Source organism: Patella vulgata, chromosome 7, assembly GCF_932274485.2.
Source record: "Patella vulgata chromosome 7, xgPatVulg1.2, whole genome shotgun sequence".
Lineage (NCBI taxonomy): Eukaryota > Metazoa > Mollusca > Gastropoda > Patellidae > Patella > Patella vulgata.
The window spans coordinates 1,424,136-1,438,895 of record NC_065885.2 but is presented as its reverse complement, the minus strand read 5'-3'; the positions used below and the strand labels follow the sequence as shown (position 1 = coordinate 1,438,895).

Sequence of the window (14,760 nt, the reverse complement as noted above, 5' to 3'; positions counted from 1 at the left end):
AAAAAAGATAGGTGGCGTACCCCAGGGCTCCGTTTCCGGGACACCCCGTCTCTATATATTTATTAACGGTATAGTTGATATTTTTGCGCTATATTAGTTGCAATAAGTACTAAGTTGCCACATGGTCACCAAATTAAATAATGTGCCATTCATAAAACTATTATTCTTTGTTACGGCCAACTATAAGACAATTACGTACGATTCATGAATACGCTTAAAGAAATAAAAGAAAATTGGGTCTAACGTCCTGCTATTTGCACGAATCGGACTATTGAAGACGGGCGCGCACCATGCAGTGTACTATCAGAGAGAGAGAGAGAGAGGGGGGGGGGTAACGACCACTCGACCCAAACTAGGTCATTTCGTGACTAACATTTGGTTCAATTTTATTTCAATAATTCGCTTAGGGGTCTTAAGCAGTGGGAGGGAACTAAATGTAACGGAGAAAACCCACAAGAATGGACATGCGACCCTAAACCTTGTCATGTACAAGCGGGGAGTCGAAACCACGCCACTTGACCCAATGATATAACGCACACGCTTTAAGCCATTCGGCCACCCAACCCCCAAAACCTGCTAGAGAGTCTCCATAAAACATTTGAGCTTTTGAACAACCCCAGCGTTTATTATTAGTTTAAATCTCTGATTTTGTATTTATTAAAAACAAAACGATCGTTTATATAGAATACAATCACTGGTTTATTAAAGACACTTAAATACAGATGTGACGTCATCTTTTGATGTTGGCGTACCATTATGTCAAATAATGTACGGACAACTTGCTAATCGTACATTATCTACACTAGATGAAATATTTGACTCGCGTGACGTATTTCATTGAAGAGCACTTGCGGGGTAGTGTCTGTATTTTAAGTTGTTTAATGGCCTCGAGAGCTAAAGACATTGTGTAATATATTGAAACAACACACACAGTATCAATATATTATTTAATGTCTCGCTCTCGACCATTAAACAGTAGATATTGCGATGTTTCAACAAGTGTCTTCCTGTTCTTGAAATCACTTAGAGAAGACTTGTCGAAATGTCGAGTACTATGTATAATAAACTAGTGTTTGTGGTTCATATAAATGGCCATTTTGTTTTTATTTTGCTTACTCAGGATTATATCTGTATTTATTATTTATTCACACATCTTTCTAGTCTATATAAATGGCCATTTTGTTTTTATTTTGCTTACTCAGGATTATATCTGTATTTATTATTTATTCACACATCTTTCTAGTCTGCTAATTATTGTTAGGTCTATAGCGTATAGTCGTTAGGACGGTACAAAAAACCGAAGTACCGTGTACGCCTGCGCAACCTCTGGGTCCTTTTGGTTTACTCCCAAAGCTAAAGACCCCTAAATGAACCATATGTTAGTTCTGAATTGACCTAGTTTGTGTCGAATGGACGTTTATACCTCTTGCCCCTAGTTAACCTCAGAACCTTAAACATGCATTATTCAAGAACTAAATCTGCCTATTACAGGTCTTTCTTTAGGCCTGAAATGTTATCTAAATTATTAATTATTAGACATTAATTCACCCATCCAGACCATAATCAACTCTCGATGCCATTTTATGCATTAGATTTTTACTGGATTTGAATCCGATCTGCTGCTCAATGCTCATTAATGATTAAATCAAAAAATGGATAACCGAGACTATGTTTTTATCGTACCGACTCTAGTAATGATGATCGAGGCTAGGCCTAAAATCCAATCTCTAATATCTCGGTTCAGAGTGGATCAATTTGACTGAAATTTTCAACATACTCCCTTTACATTATCTAGTTTTTAACTATTATAGTGAGAACTGCCAGCTCTTTATCTAATCTCCCATAATGTATCTTTAATTAATATGGGATAAATTATTCAGTATTGTTAATTGGGGATGGTACGAACTGGTTAGCAGTAACTAGAACAAAATTGTTAGCTATATCAAATAAACGGGAAGTGATAACAAACTAGGTCATTTCGGGACTAACATATGGTTTAATTTTGTTTCAATAATTCGCTTACGCGTAGAGGTCTTTAGCAGTGGGAGGACCGGAGGACCCGGAGACAACCCACGAGGTTGGACAGGCGACCCTACTTCTTGTCACGTACAACCAAAGTTTATTGGGATTTTTCGGCCTGGTTCCCCCTTGCCGGTGGCGCAAAACGAAGGATCTGGCATTGGTATGGTACAAAAACCGAGGTCCCGTGAACAAATTGGCGTGATGGTGTGTTCTTTGAGTCAAGCCTGCATAATCTCGTGGGTTTTCTCCGGGTTCTCCGTAAGTGTTGAGTTTGTTTTTAAATAATCAAAACTCAGAATGACAACGGAATTTGCCGTCCAAAATAAAAATATCACATGTCTTAATAACATTATTTCATTTTGAAATCTCCTCTTTGAATATTAAATATTACTTACAAAAGAAGAGAATATATTATTCCAATTTTATCGTTAAATTATTTAATGGTGCTAGTGTTCTAAGGGCGTAGGGTACAAAAAGAAGATGGAAAGCAATAAGTTTCCCGCCTGGCCACCAGTGAAACTTGATCGATCATTAAAACCACTGGTAAACAGGGGCCGCAGAGGCGGATCCAGGAATTTTTTCAGAAGGGGGTTTGCCAGGTTCCTGTTAAGGAAATCTGTCATCATCGTCTCTAAATTACATAGGCATAGGCATACATACAAATTACATAGGCATACATACAAATTACATAGGCATACATACAAATTACATAGGCATACATACAAATTACATAGGCATACATACAAATTACATAGACATACATACAAATTACATAGGCATACATACAAATTACATAGGCATACATACAAATTACATAGGCATACATACAAATTACATAGGCATACATACAAATTGAGCTTTTTAAAGAGAGAAATCATTTTTATAATGATGTAGGATCACATTGTGATTTAGTTTCATTGATGCAAGGCATCCATTTTATTTTATGTAGCTGAGCAGGGTGGGGTTTGGACCCCCCCCCCTCTGGATCCGCCCCTGGGGCCTGTTTCACAAAATTTTAACTAAGATAAAATCCAAATTTTAGTTATTTGATTGGATAATATTAGATTGATTTTAGTGCTTAGCCAATCAAAATTGAAGTATCTACTAAAATTTGGATTTTAACTTTAGTTAAGATTTCGAGAAACAGGGCCCAGGACGGTAGCTTTTAGAACCGTATCATCCTCGAAAGTCTGGAATTTGGGCTATATCATCCTCGCAAGTCTGGGAGTTTGGGATACTTGGGCTATATCCTCCTAGCAAGTCTGGGTCTTCCTAGCAAGTCTGGGAGGGATTATGTGATTCTTGGGCTATAACCGCCTCGCAAGTTTGGGGTTCTTTAGCTTTATCGTCCTCGAAAGTTTGGGATTCTTTGGCAATATCATCCTCAGAAGTCTATAACATCATTGCAAGTCTAAGATTCTTGGGCGATATCATCATTGCAAGTCTAAGATTCTTGGGCGATAACATCCTGGCAAGTCTGGGAGTCTTGGACTATATTAGCCCCAAGCGACACGAATCGTGAGTATCATCATGATTATCCAGGGGGCATACTATTTGTTAACAGAGACTTTTGGCAAATGGAATTTTCCCATCCGTATCACGTATCCGTATCGTATACGTGATACGTTGCGTCAGTGTAGTTTTAGAGTTTTGGCAGATTTTCGCCTCGCTAATCTGAGGTTAGTTCTATTACAGCATCACCACCAGTACTAGTCAAGTACCTAACCTACAATTTCCCGGAGGGAGTGAAGTCGCTCGACAGCCGCTGGGCTATTAAAAACATTTTTAATGTCGAATCTTATTAAAAATCTTCGACTTAGACTCGACAGCAATTTTTGGTTTCACTAATGTATCATTTCAGAAAGTTCATACCCCTTTACCATAGAATAAAATCATTTACTGATTTGCAAGTTCCCGCATCCCTTAATTTAGCCCGTAGATCAACCACGGGGAAAATATGAAAATTCCGAGAACCCATGAAAAATAATGATTAAATTCCAGTCGTTATCAGGGTTAAAATCACATCAAATATACACCTTTGTGTTCTAGGATACACACAGATTCATAGAACGTTATGATACAACATTTCAGTGTCTAAAATAGCAGTAAAGACGGTAAAATGTTGTACGGGCTATTTCCGTATGAAAGCCGTTCGACATGTGCTGCCGTATCCGTGTGCCGTATCACATATGATATTATGAGAAATACACATGTATTGTTGACGTCACACGCGAAATCCATCACTATATGCTATACGGACCAGGAAATTACGCTAGCCAAAAGTCTCTTATATATGAAGATGATACGTACCTAAATGTTTATATATTGAGATGATATGTACCTAATAGTGTATATATTAAGATGATACATACCTAATAGTGTATATATTAAGATGATACGTGCCTACATGCCCTTAATAGCATATATATTGAGATGATACGTACCTAATAGTGTGTATATCAAGATGATACGTACCTACATGCCTCTAATAGTTTATATATTACTGGACTGTTTGGTGTCAGAGATAGTATACCAGACGAAAAGGTGTTGGCGTATCGTAAAGTACATTCCATTACATCATCACGTGCTACCGACAAACATTTCTTTTGGTACACAATTTCTGAAAATAATGATAATATGTTTATATTGTACAAGATGTAATCGTAGCAATATGGTCGACCACCGATGAGGCTATTTAAAATTTCAAACTGTGACAATATGGTCTTATGATCGACCACTTGTTAAGCTATTTTAAAATATGACTTTACGATAGATCTCTGATGAAGTTATTTTAAAACATGGCGTTATAATAAATCTCAGGGCCCTTATTCACGAAAACTTAAACTAAGATACAATCGAAATTTTAAGAAATACTGCAATTCTATTGGCTGACCAGTAAAATTCAATTTGCATATATCCAATTTGCATATTGGCCAGCCAATCGAATTGCGGTATTTCTTAAAATTTCGATTGTATCTTAGTTTAAGTTTTCGTGAATAAGGGCCCTGGTGACGTTATTTTAAAACATGACGTCATGATATAACGTGACGATAGATCTCCAGAGATGGTTTTATTTTATTTATTTATTTATTTTTTTTTTTTTTTTTGGGGGGGGGGGGGGCTTTTTTGTGTCAAATATGGCGTTATATAACCCAATCTTACTGTTGACATTTTTACACAGTAATTCGGCTCCTTCTTGCCATCTGGTAATGCTAAATAATTTATCCATATTATTTAAGGTTGTTGGGTTATCTTTACATTGATCATAAATATTTCTCAAACACTCGATTGTCTTCTGCCAAATTCCCTGTCTGAAAACATAAAGAACAATACTTCTAAACAATAGTTTTTACGGGTGTCGTGTAGTATGCATGTTATGCTTGTCGATAACTTGGCAAGATAACAGCTAAGAGCTGGGTTCTGTTAAACAAAGTTGTAATGAGAACTGGTGTACGACTGACACCCAGGGCCCGTGAGAGGGGGGGGGGTAGGCAGCTCGGTCACTTGTCTAGGGGTCCGGAGCCTAAAGGGGCCTGGAGGTATGCCGTGTAATGTATTAAAATAATTGTTCGCATAAACGCTGTTACTTGATCGTAAAGTAGAAGAAAACCGGAGACTTTTCTGAATGTGGGTACCTACGTGGCGCGAGTGGGATTAGAATCGAATGAATCGAATTCTGTCAGCCTACCTGAAAGCGAAATATTTGCCAACCCCAGATTCTGTGGGTTAGTGGGAGTGTCCTCCAGTTACCCCTGATACACGCCAAAATGACGCTAGAGACCAAGGGAGTGCACCCCCCCCACACACACACACACCTTGCCAAGTCGCTTATCCCAGGGTCCGGATGGCCCTGCTGACATCACCTTCGTCGCATCTCCTTCATTTAAATACAATTCATCAGATAACCTTGTACAAATTATCAAATATTTTTGGAAGATTTTATTCCTCAGCAACTCATGTTTCAAGTATTTGGATCGCTCAGATATAAAATGAGATAATCTGATATATTTTACTAAATATCTCCTTTTAGAAACGAGAGTATAAAATTCATGTACCTTACAAAAATACATAAACTTACACACACAATCTTTTTAATTCATCAACATCAGTAAATGACGTAACAGCCCCGCCCATCTGTGGAGTTATTGTGACGTCCATCATACAATTCTCTACGTCATCGTGATAATTTTCAGGACATTCTGCTTGTATACGTGTTACTACTGTATACAAATAAAAATAACAATACAAGAAAATACAAAACGTTTAATAGTGATATGTATATTTAAATATATATAGTTGTGTCCCCAATGTTGTTGTCGCTCGGGGGGGGGGGGGGGGTAATTAGTATTTGATATTATCTGTGACACTCTAGTCCAATAATAATAATAATACCCCCCCCCCCCCCAATAAAAAAAACATAATTTTTTTTTTAAAAAAATAGGAAAATTATCATTTCCTAAGTTTAAAAAATTCTAATCTGATCTGGTCATAAATTTTGTGTTATATATAATTAATAATATATATACTTATATATTTGTACAGTATATATTAATATCAACGAACAATATATGTTCATCTATGCAGTATATAACCTATTTATTTTGTATAATTATGTCCACAACAGTGCACTAAGTAACTTTTCAGGACTCATTTCATATTCCCCGAAATGAAATAAAAAGAAATTGTGTTTAACGTCCTTATACTGTTCTGCATCGACTGGCATAATGAAGACGGGCATACGTCATACAGTGTGCTATTAAGGAAACTTTGCTCGGATAGCAGCGCTATGGCCTACACTTATATCCAATTTCAACTGCCAATGACTCTTTTACGTGCACGCCAATGTGACTACGGGACCTCGATTTTTGGTCCTATCCGAACGACTGTACGTTGTCCTTTGTCAGACCCTCCGTCTTAAGCCACTAACATAGGGAACTCATTAAAAAAAGTGGGCCTAAGCCTATAAAGAAAAAAGAAAAAAGAGAAAGAAAAAAAAGGAAAAAAGAAAAGAAAGAAAGGAGAGGGAGAGGAAAGAAAAGAAAGAAGGAAGGAAGAAGAGGGCAGGACACAGTCTGTGTCCTGTCCTCTCCTTCCTTCTTTCCTAATGATAGTGCTCTTAGGTCATTCTGTTATCTAATTGTGTTAGGAAATCAAAAATTTGCCTTCTTCTGCTTTGGTCTGAAATGCTTGCGAAATGGGTTTGCGGTTGTCAATTTTCAAAATTTTCCTGTTGGGAGACCCCCCCCCCCCACAACGCTCGCGGGCCTTCGGCGCGTACTTATGTGGGCCTTGGTCAGTGACCTGACAGGTGGGCCTTCCACCCACCAGTCCGGCACTCGTTGTAATCGTATATAAATCAGTTTGATACAGTGTCGAGACTTAACAACATGTAAATAAAATAAAACAAAATCACAGTCTCCTCCTCGTCGTCGTCATTCCTAGTATTTGTATTCATTTGTGTTGAAGGTGAGGGCTGTGTCAAGGTTAAATCTATTTACCAAGGCCACCTGTCAGGGTAGATGATAAGAAAAAAAATTATAAGAATTATTGGATGTTTAAAAAAAAACAAAGAAAAATCAATCAGTCTGAAAAATGATTTTAAAAATTAGCAGTAAATTTTCACTGTATTGTATTCAACGATCTCTACTCAAGGCCATAATTTCTACCGGTATACGACTAATAAATGTGTGTATATGGGGGGATTTCATTCCCTTTAACAGACTTTAACCGCGAATAGTGTTATGTTATGTAGCATATCGTGTTCTGAATACAAAAAAAAAAAATAGTTGCACCTCGCAATTTTTTATTATTCAATTACCGTACAGTATTCAAATTTAAGTCCGTAATATGCCCACAAAATTAGATAGAATGAAAGCGTACCTGCTTCAAATTCATGTTAGTAAAATATTCCTTCAAAATTATGTGTCTTCATTTACACGGCAGGAAATGAAAGCAAAATATCTGTGATAAAAAAAGTTCGTAATGTCGAAACATTGTTTGTCTTCCTTATAAAACGGTATTTTAAAATTACATCATAGCATCGACACCCGTCTGCAATACGTGCATTGTCGCCATGTTGGAGTCACGGTGGCTAAGCGGGTAAGACGTTGGCTAGCTAGCCTTGAGATCGGGCGTTCGATCCCTGCAAAGTCGTGTTTTCTATGTCAAAGACTTTGGATGATATTGAGTTAAGGACTTGTCTCCTTTAAACGCTTATTATTTCTTAATACCAAATTATTTTTATCAGTTCTTTTATCAATGTAAATAAAGAAACTCCAAATTACGCCAACATCAAAGGATGACGTCACAGCTGTACTTTAATAAATTGTGTTAATAGCCAAGTTTCGTTAACTTTAAGATTTGCTTGGGATAATCCATGATAATATCTTTGAAGAAGGATTTATGAATTTTTTTAGAACATTGATAGCTTGATTAAATGTAATGATGTTTACAGGTGACATTTGTTACAGGACATTAGGGAGGGTTCAGATCAGGGTCGCGCGATTCACTAGACGAGCCTTTTGCACGTTCAACCAGAACAATTATACTCTTTGCCAGGTTATAATTCATTGAGGTTAGTCATTGATCTGTAAAACTGACTAGACCCTAGTCTACGATTTCACCCTTGGTAGAAGTGGACGTAAAACTCCAGACTACCATGACTAGACCAAAACGTATCAATAATATTGGGACTTGGGAGATGGGTGGGTGGGAGAGAACTTCTCGAGATAGATAGTCGATGCAACGATTTTGAGAACACGGATTAGGGTCACCTGGCCAACCACATTCGTTTTCAGTAAGTTCTCCAGACCAAATCCCCCCCCCCTCTCCACCCACACAATTCTATAATTATTGACATATACTTAAAGGGACAATAATTCTCTTGCTGGCTTAACAGCTCCAGAAAATAAATAATAGCCTTATTCTAAGTACTAGATGTTTAACTGTCCTACCTGTTGTATAAATTATCCATTACATCCTATTTTACTTGTCCAGAGGGTTCGAAAATATTTTTAAATCCAAGTCACATTTGAAAAGGTTTACGTTAGGCTTTTCAAATCATTTAGTTAAATTTTTAAAAAATTTTAAATTAGGTGTGTTATCAATTTGTATCATCAATTAATTGGAATATTGTAAAATAGTACAATTTGTTGACCAGAATAAAGACTGGGACATATTATTCAGTTACAACAAGATTGGTATTGAGCCTTTAACATGTTACATCCGAATTGATCTAGTTAATGTTGAGTGGACGTTAAATCACGGTCTTTGTGTTCGTTCTCATCGGCATTTTCCAAGTTAGCCCATTCTTTGTGGGGTGGGGGGCGGGGGGCTAGCAAGAAAAGGCGTCTTGTTGTCAGGATGGTACGAACAATCAGTGTAAACCATTGGCAGAGATTTAAAAATCCACTGGCAGTTAGAAATGGAAACAAGATTAGGCCATAGCGCCGCTGCCTGGCCAAAGTTTACTTCAATAACACACTGCATGGTGTATACCCGTCGACATTAGTCAGGTTGGACATATTTCTAAACTGTTGCATTTATTTTTTAAGTTTGAAAAATGGCGATCTTGTTTTTGTTGACAGGACTGCAAGAATTCGGAGCAGAACAATGATACGTTAAACCCCATTTCATTTCATTTACTGCAAGAATTATTCAGGGTTTTTTTTATTGTTTTTTTTTTATTGTTTTTTAAATAAATAACGCTCTTTTTTAAACATACATTATGCAAGAGGTAAATCTGCCTATTGCAGGTCTTTCTTTAGGCCTGAAATGTTATCTAAATTATTAATTAGACATTAATTGCCTTATCCAGACCATAATCAACTCTAGATGACATCGGATGGCTACGAAATTAAGTAGATTAGAAGGGTTCTGCCATTTAATGATTTAATTTAAAAATGGAGAAGCGAAGCTAAGACTCGAATGACCCGTACGGTGGTTACGACCAATGAACACATCTTGTCAAAACTACAACCATAGATAACTTCGCTCAAAATAAAGTAATTTGAATGAAATTTCATTTTGCATTATCTATTTTTGAACTATTATAGCGAGAACTGCCAGCTCTTTATTTACATACTGCCCCATTAGATATTAATAATCCACAAAGTATAGATATAAATTTCAGTCTGACATGTTGTTCCATATAAACCTCCCTTTACTAGGAGTTACAAATATACCCCCACCGCCCTTACTAGGAGGGGGGGGGGGGGTCACGCTGGATCGCTAGTCTGGAGGTCGGGTGTTCGATCCCTGCATTGGCCCAGAAAGTTCATCCAGATTTTCCGGCGTGGTTCCCCCTGTCAGTAATGCAGGACGGAGGGCCTGACAAGGACAGCTGTCTAGTCCTTCGGATGAGACGAAAAACCGAGGTCCCGTGTATACATTGGAATGAACATAAAAGATCCCTTGGCAGTTGGAATTCGATATAAGAGTAGGCGATAGTGCCGCTGCCCGGGTAAAATTTTCCTCATAGCATAGCATAGGAGCAGAAGAGTAGGACGTTAAGCCCATTTCATTTCATTTCATTTCATTTACTAGGAGTACAAATCCGGATGCAGATATCAGTATAAAATCTTTTATATATTAAATCTTTGTCACGTAGAACCAGGGAATCGAAACCACGCCAGTTGACTCAATAACAGACCTTATTATACTGAGTACAAATCCGGATGCAGATATCAGTATAAAATCTTTTATATCTTGAAAATAAAATAAAATAAGTCAAGCGTATATCACGAATATATTTTAATACATAAATTTATACACCACTATTTCCTCAAAACGACCCATTAGCGTTGGTGTTTTATATTTAGCTAAGATGCACACGATTGTTGAATGGATGCGAATTTTAACTTCCAATGCAGGTGATTGTAACCGGATATTAATTGTCGTGTGTGTGTGGGGGGGGGGGGGGGTAAGTCTCGATCCATTTATATGTTGGGTATAGATTTCTCTGTTTATAATGGGATGACTCGTCTTTTCGTGTAGGGAGAGTCTATGACTTAATGAATATGACTGACAATCTGATAATAAGAGAAATGGGGTTGAACGTCCACTCGACACAAACTATGGTTTTAATTTTATTTCAATAATTTGCTTGCGCGTAGGTGTCTTTAGCAGTGGGAGGACACCGGAGGACCCGGAGAAAACCCACGAGGTTGGACAGACGACCCTACTCCTTGTCACGTACAACAGGGGATTTGAAACCACGCCAGTTGACTCAATGACAGGCCTTATTATACAGCGCGCGCGTGCTAACCATTCAGCCATCCAACCCCCCAATTTGATTAAAACACAGATCTCATTTCGTTTCGTTTTTTTATAGTATACGGAACTTAGGGTAACCCACTAGAAACATACACGCTGATTGGTTAATCAAATGTCTGACGTCATAGGGTCAAAAGCCGCTCGTATGATTCATAAAACCGGTCAGATCTTCATGTAGTATAAAAAACAAAACAAACGAAATATAGATCTGTATTTTAATCAGATTCGAAATTTAAAGAGTAGCTCGTAGCCTAGTCGGTGCAGGACAGAAGGACGTTAACATCCATTTCATTTTATTCCCCTAAAATCGGGATATACAAAGGTGTCCCGGCCAACACCATACTGCATTATTTGAAAGTGAGTTTAATTAAATTCAGAAATGCAATGATACAGTCAGAGGCTAAGTGAGGGGGGACGCAATGACGAGCTTTGCGTCATGGTTTTGAGTTTTTGCGCCCACTTGTGTTTTTGGCCCGCACGCAAATGGCAAAAAATCACGCGGTTTCAATTCGATTTTCAACATTATAATCATAATCATGTTTGACCTATGTCAAGCATATACCGTGGCGACAAATTGACTCTAGCATGTTCCACACAGCCAAATATTACCCGGTGACACTGGGAGGCCCCCTCCCCCCCCCCCCCCGCACACACATATATAAATATTGTTTTTGGGGGCCCGGACGGGATCTTGTTCCTCATGCAAATAATGTGTCACCACGCCCCTGGATACAATTTGTTCACGCATGTGCATCAAAACTCATAAAAGCCACTACTGACCTTCGATGCTCAGTCGGGGTATGCAATTTCTTATAAAGATATTTAATTTTTAGAAGCCGTACATTACAATTCGTTAGACTCAATTGATGGGTAGATTGTAACAATAATACCTGCCGACATCAATCTTTATTTGTGCTGTACAACTCATTGACATTAATACCAATTCAAACAAATCATCGAAGATACCATTGTGAGATTGTTAGAATCCTTGTGGATAATATCTTTTCGGCAATTCAGAGGAGACATTTTTCAACAAGTAACTAATATCCCTACTGTAACAAAGTACTCATCAAATTGAACGATCATTCAGGTGCATAGAACTTATTGACTTAAGCTGCTTTTGATAATAGATGATGTTGACTTTTCAACTCTGTATATACTTCTGTTTAGTCACGTTCTAATTAAACATGTAATTAATCCCATATGTCATTTACAAACTACATATGATCTGTGTACAAGCTCCGCATGACTTCAAAGGTAAACACACTGGTCAGAAAGCATACCATGACGTCATAAACCAAGAGTTTACTGACAGCTAGACAGAGTTCTAGAGAGAGGAAGAGAGACGCAGATACGAGACCAGAGACGAACGGGGAGGAGAAGAAAGGCTTGGACGAGTGCATGGACTCACCCTAGTTCAGCCGCTGTGTTCCTGGTGTATCTATAGTTCCCGGTGTAGTTTAGTTCATGTTGTATCTGCGTAACTGTTTGATATTCTGTTCCGATGTAAATAAATCCTATATTTACTAAACTGATCTCTGTTATCACTAAGATAGTGTTACACTATGGGTACCACCATATTTCTTTCAAGTCGATAATTACATTCAGTCTAATTAAAATACAAATTTATTTATTTATTCATTCATTCATTCATTCATTCATTCATTCATTCATTCATTCATTCATTCATTTATTTATTTATTTTATTATTTTATTTAAATATCTGAAAAATAAAATAAATAACACAAACTAAACTAGTATGTCTGTGATTTAATCAGAGTGGTGTTGATTGGGTATCTTTAAAATAAAATAAAATATCCACATGTTGCCAACAAAAACACTTACCACACATCAAGTTGTACGATACAATTGTGGCAGAAATCCAGACTAAGAAAGATGTAAATATGCCAGAATCCCTTGAGATTTTACATGGTAGAAGGTTATATCATATTATAGATTATTCCATGTGGTCTGTGATAATGTATTAGAAATGAAATGAAATGAAATGGGGTTTAACGTCCTATTGTTCTGCTCCTATGCTGGGCTAATGAAGACGGGCATACGCCATACAGTGTGCTATGAGGGAAATTTTGCCCGGGCAGCGGCACTATCGCCTACTCTTATATCGAATTCCAACTGCCAAGGGATCTTTTACGTGCATTCCAATGTATACACGGGCCCTCGGTTTTTCGTCTCATCCGAAGGACTAGACAGCTGTCCTTGCCAGGCCCTCCGTCCTGCATATATGTATTAGAGTTTGTGTTATATTTGATATATGTATTAGAGTGTTATATTATAAGAGGAGTGGCCGAATAAAATTAGCGCGTCATTGAGTCAACTGGCGTGGTTTATATTCCCCGGTTTTACAAGACAAGGAGTAGGGTCGCCTGTCCAACCTCGTGGGTTTTCTCTGATTCCTCCGGTTTCCTCCCACTGCTAAAGACCCCTACGCGCAGGCGAATTATTGAATAAAATTGAACCATATGTTAGTCCCAATATGGCCTAGTTTTTGCCGAGTGGAGGTTACCCCCCCCCCCCCTCTCTCTCTCTCTCTCTCTCTCTCTCTGGCTAAGTGGGTAAGACGCTTGCTCGCTAGCCTGGAGGTCACGTGTTCGATCCCTGCGTTGGCCGAGAAAGTTAATCGGGATTTTTCGACGTGTTGCAGGGCGGAGAGCCCGACAAGGACAGCTGTCTAGTCGTTCGGATGGAACGAATTACCAAGGTCCCATGTATAGATTGGCATGCCTGTAAAATATCCCTTGACAGTTGGAATTTGGTATAAGAGTAGGTCATAGTGCCGCTGCCTGGGCAAAATTTCCCATCTTCATTAGCCTAGTTGAAGCAGAACAGTTGGATGTTAAAATCCATTTCATTTCATTCCCAATCCATTCTACCAGTATCTAGTATTGTTCTCTGTAATCAACGTGACTCAATGAGTAAGGAGATGGATCTCTTACCAAACTGGCGAGCAAGAACGAATAATACCGAAGTCCCGTGCACACCTCGGAGTGTACGTAAACGAAACCCCAATCTGATAGAAATACAGACCCATTTTTCCATTTCTTTTTTTATATATATTCTTTCGGTGGCCTCTAATGTATTAAGATCTGACCAGTTGTATTGGGGGGGGGGGGGTTCATACGAGCGGCTTTTGACCCTATGACGTCAGACATTTGATTAACCAACCAACGTTGATGTTTCTAGTGGGATGGATACCCACAGTTCCGTGCATCGCACGCCAAGAACTGACTGCAACAGACCGTTTCATTGGCTAACCCCTCACATCCTAGTGTAGTGGCTAAATCTATTTGTTAATGCCAGCTCAATTTTCGCCAAGGTCGCTGAGATGTAAATAAAACCAGGACACGTGATTTGTAGGTTAGGTTAAGCATTAGGGTTAGACCCACGGTTAGGGTTAGGGTTAGGGTTGGGATTAGCGCTAGCCCTGTTTACATCTTGTGACCT

At 38.2% G+C, this 14,760-nt stretch overlaps 1 long non-coding RNA gene across 1 annotated transcript in view; it reads right to left on the bottom strand.

Moving 5' to 3' along the window:
* The window catches only part of LOC126828684 (uncharacterized), a 31,595-nt gene that overhangs the window by 14,045 nt on the left and 2,790 nt on the right, over positions 1 to 14,760 (bottom strand). Inside the window, exons 2-4 of the long non-coding RNA XR_007683195.2 lie at positions 6,101 to 6,242; positions 5,185 to 5,333; positions 4,498 to 4,642 (exon numbers count right to left, since the gene is read on the bottom strand). This is a non-coding gene — a long non-coding RNA (uncharacterized LOC126828684). The remainder of the gene's footprint in view (positions 1 to 4,497; positions 4,643 to 5,184; positions 5,334 to 6,100; positions 6,243 to 14,760) is intronic.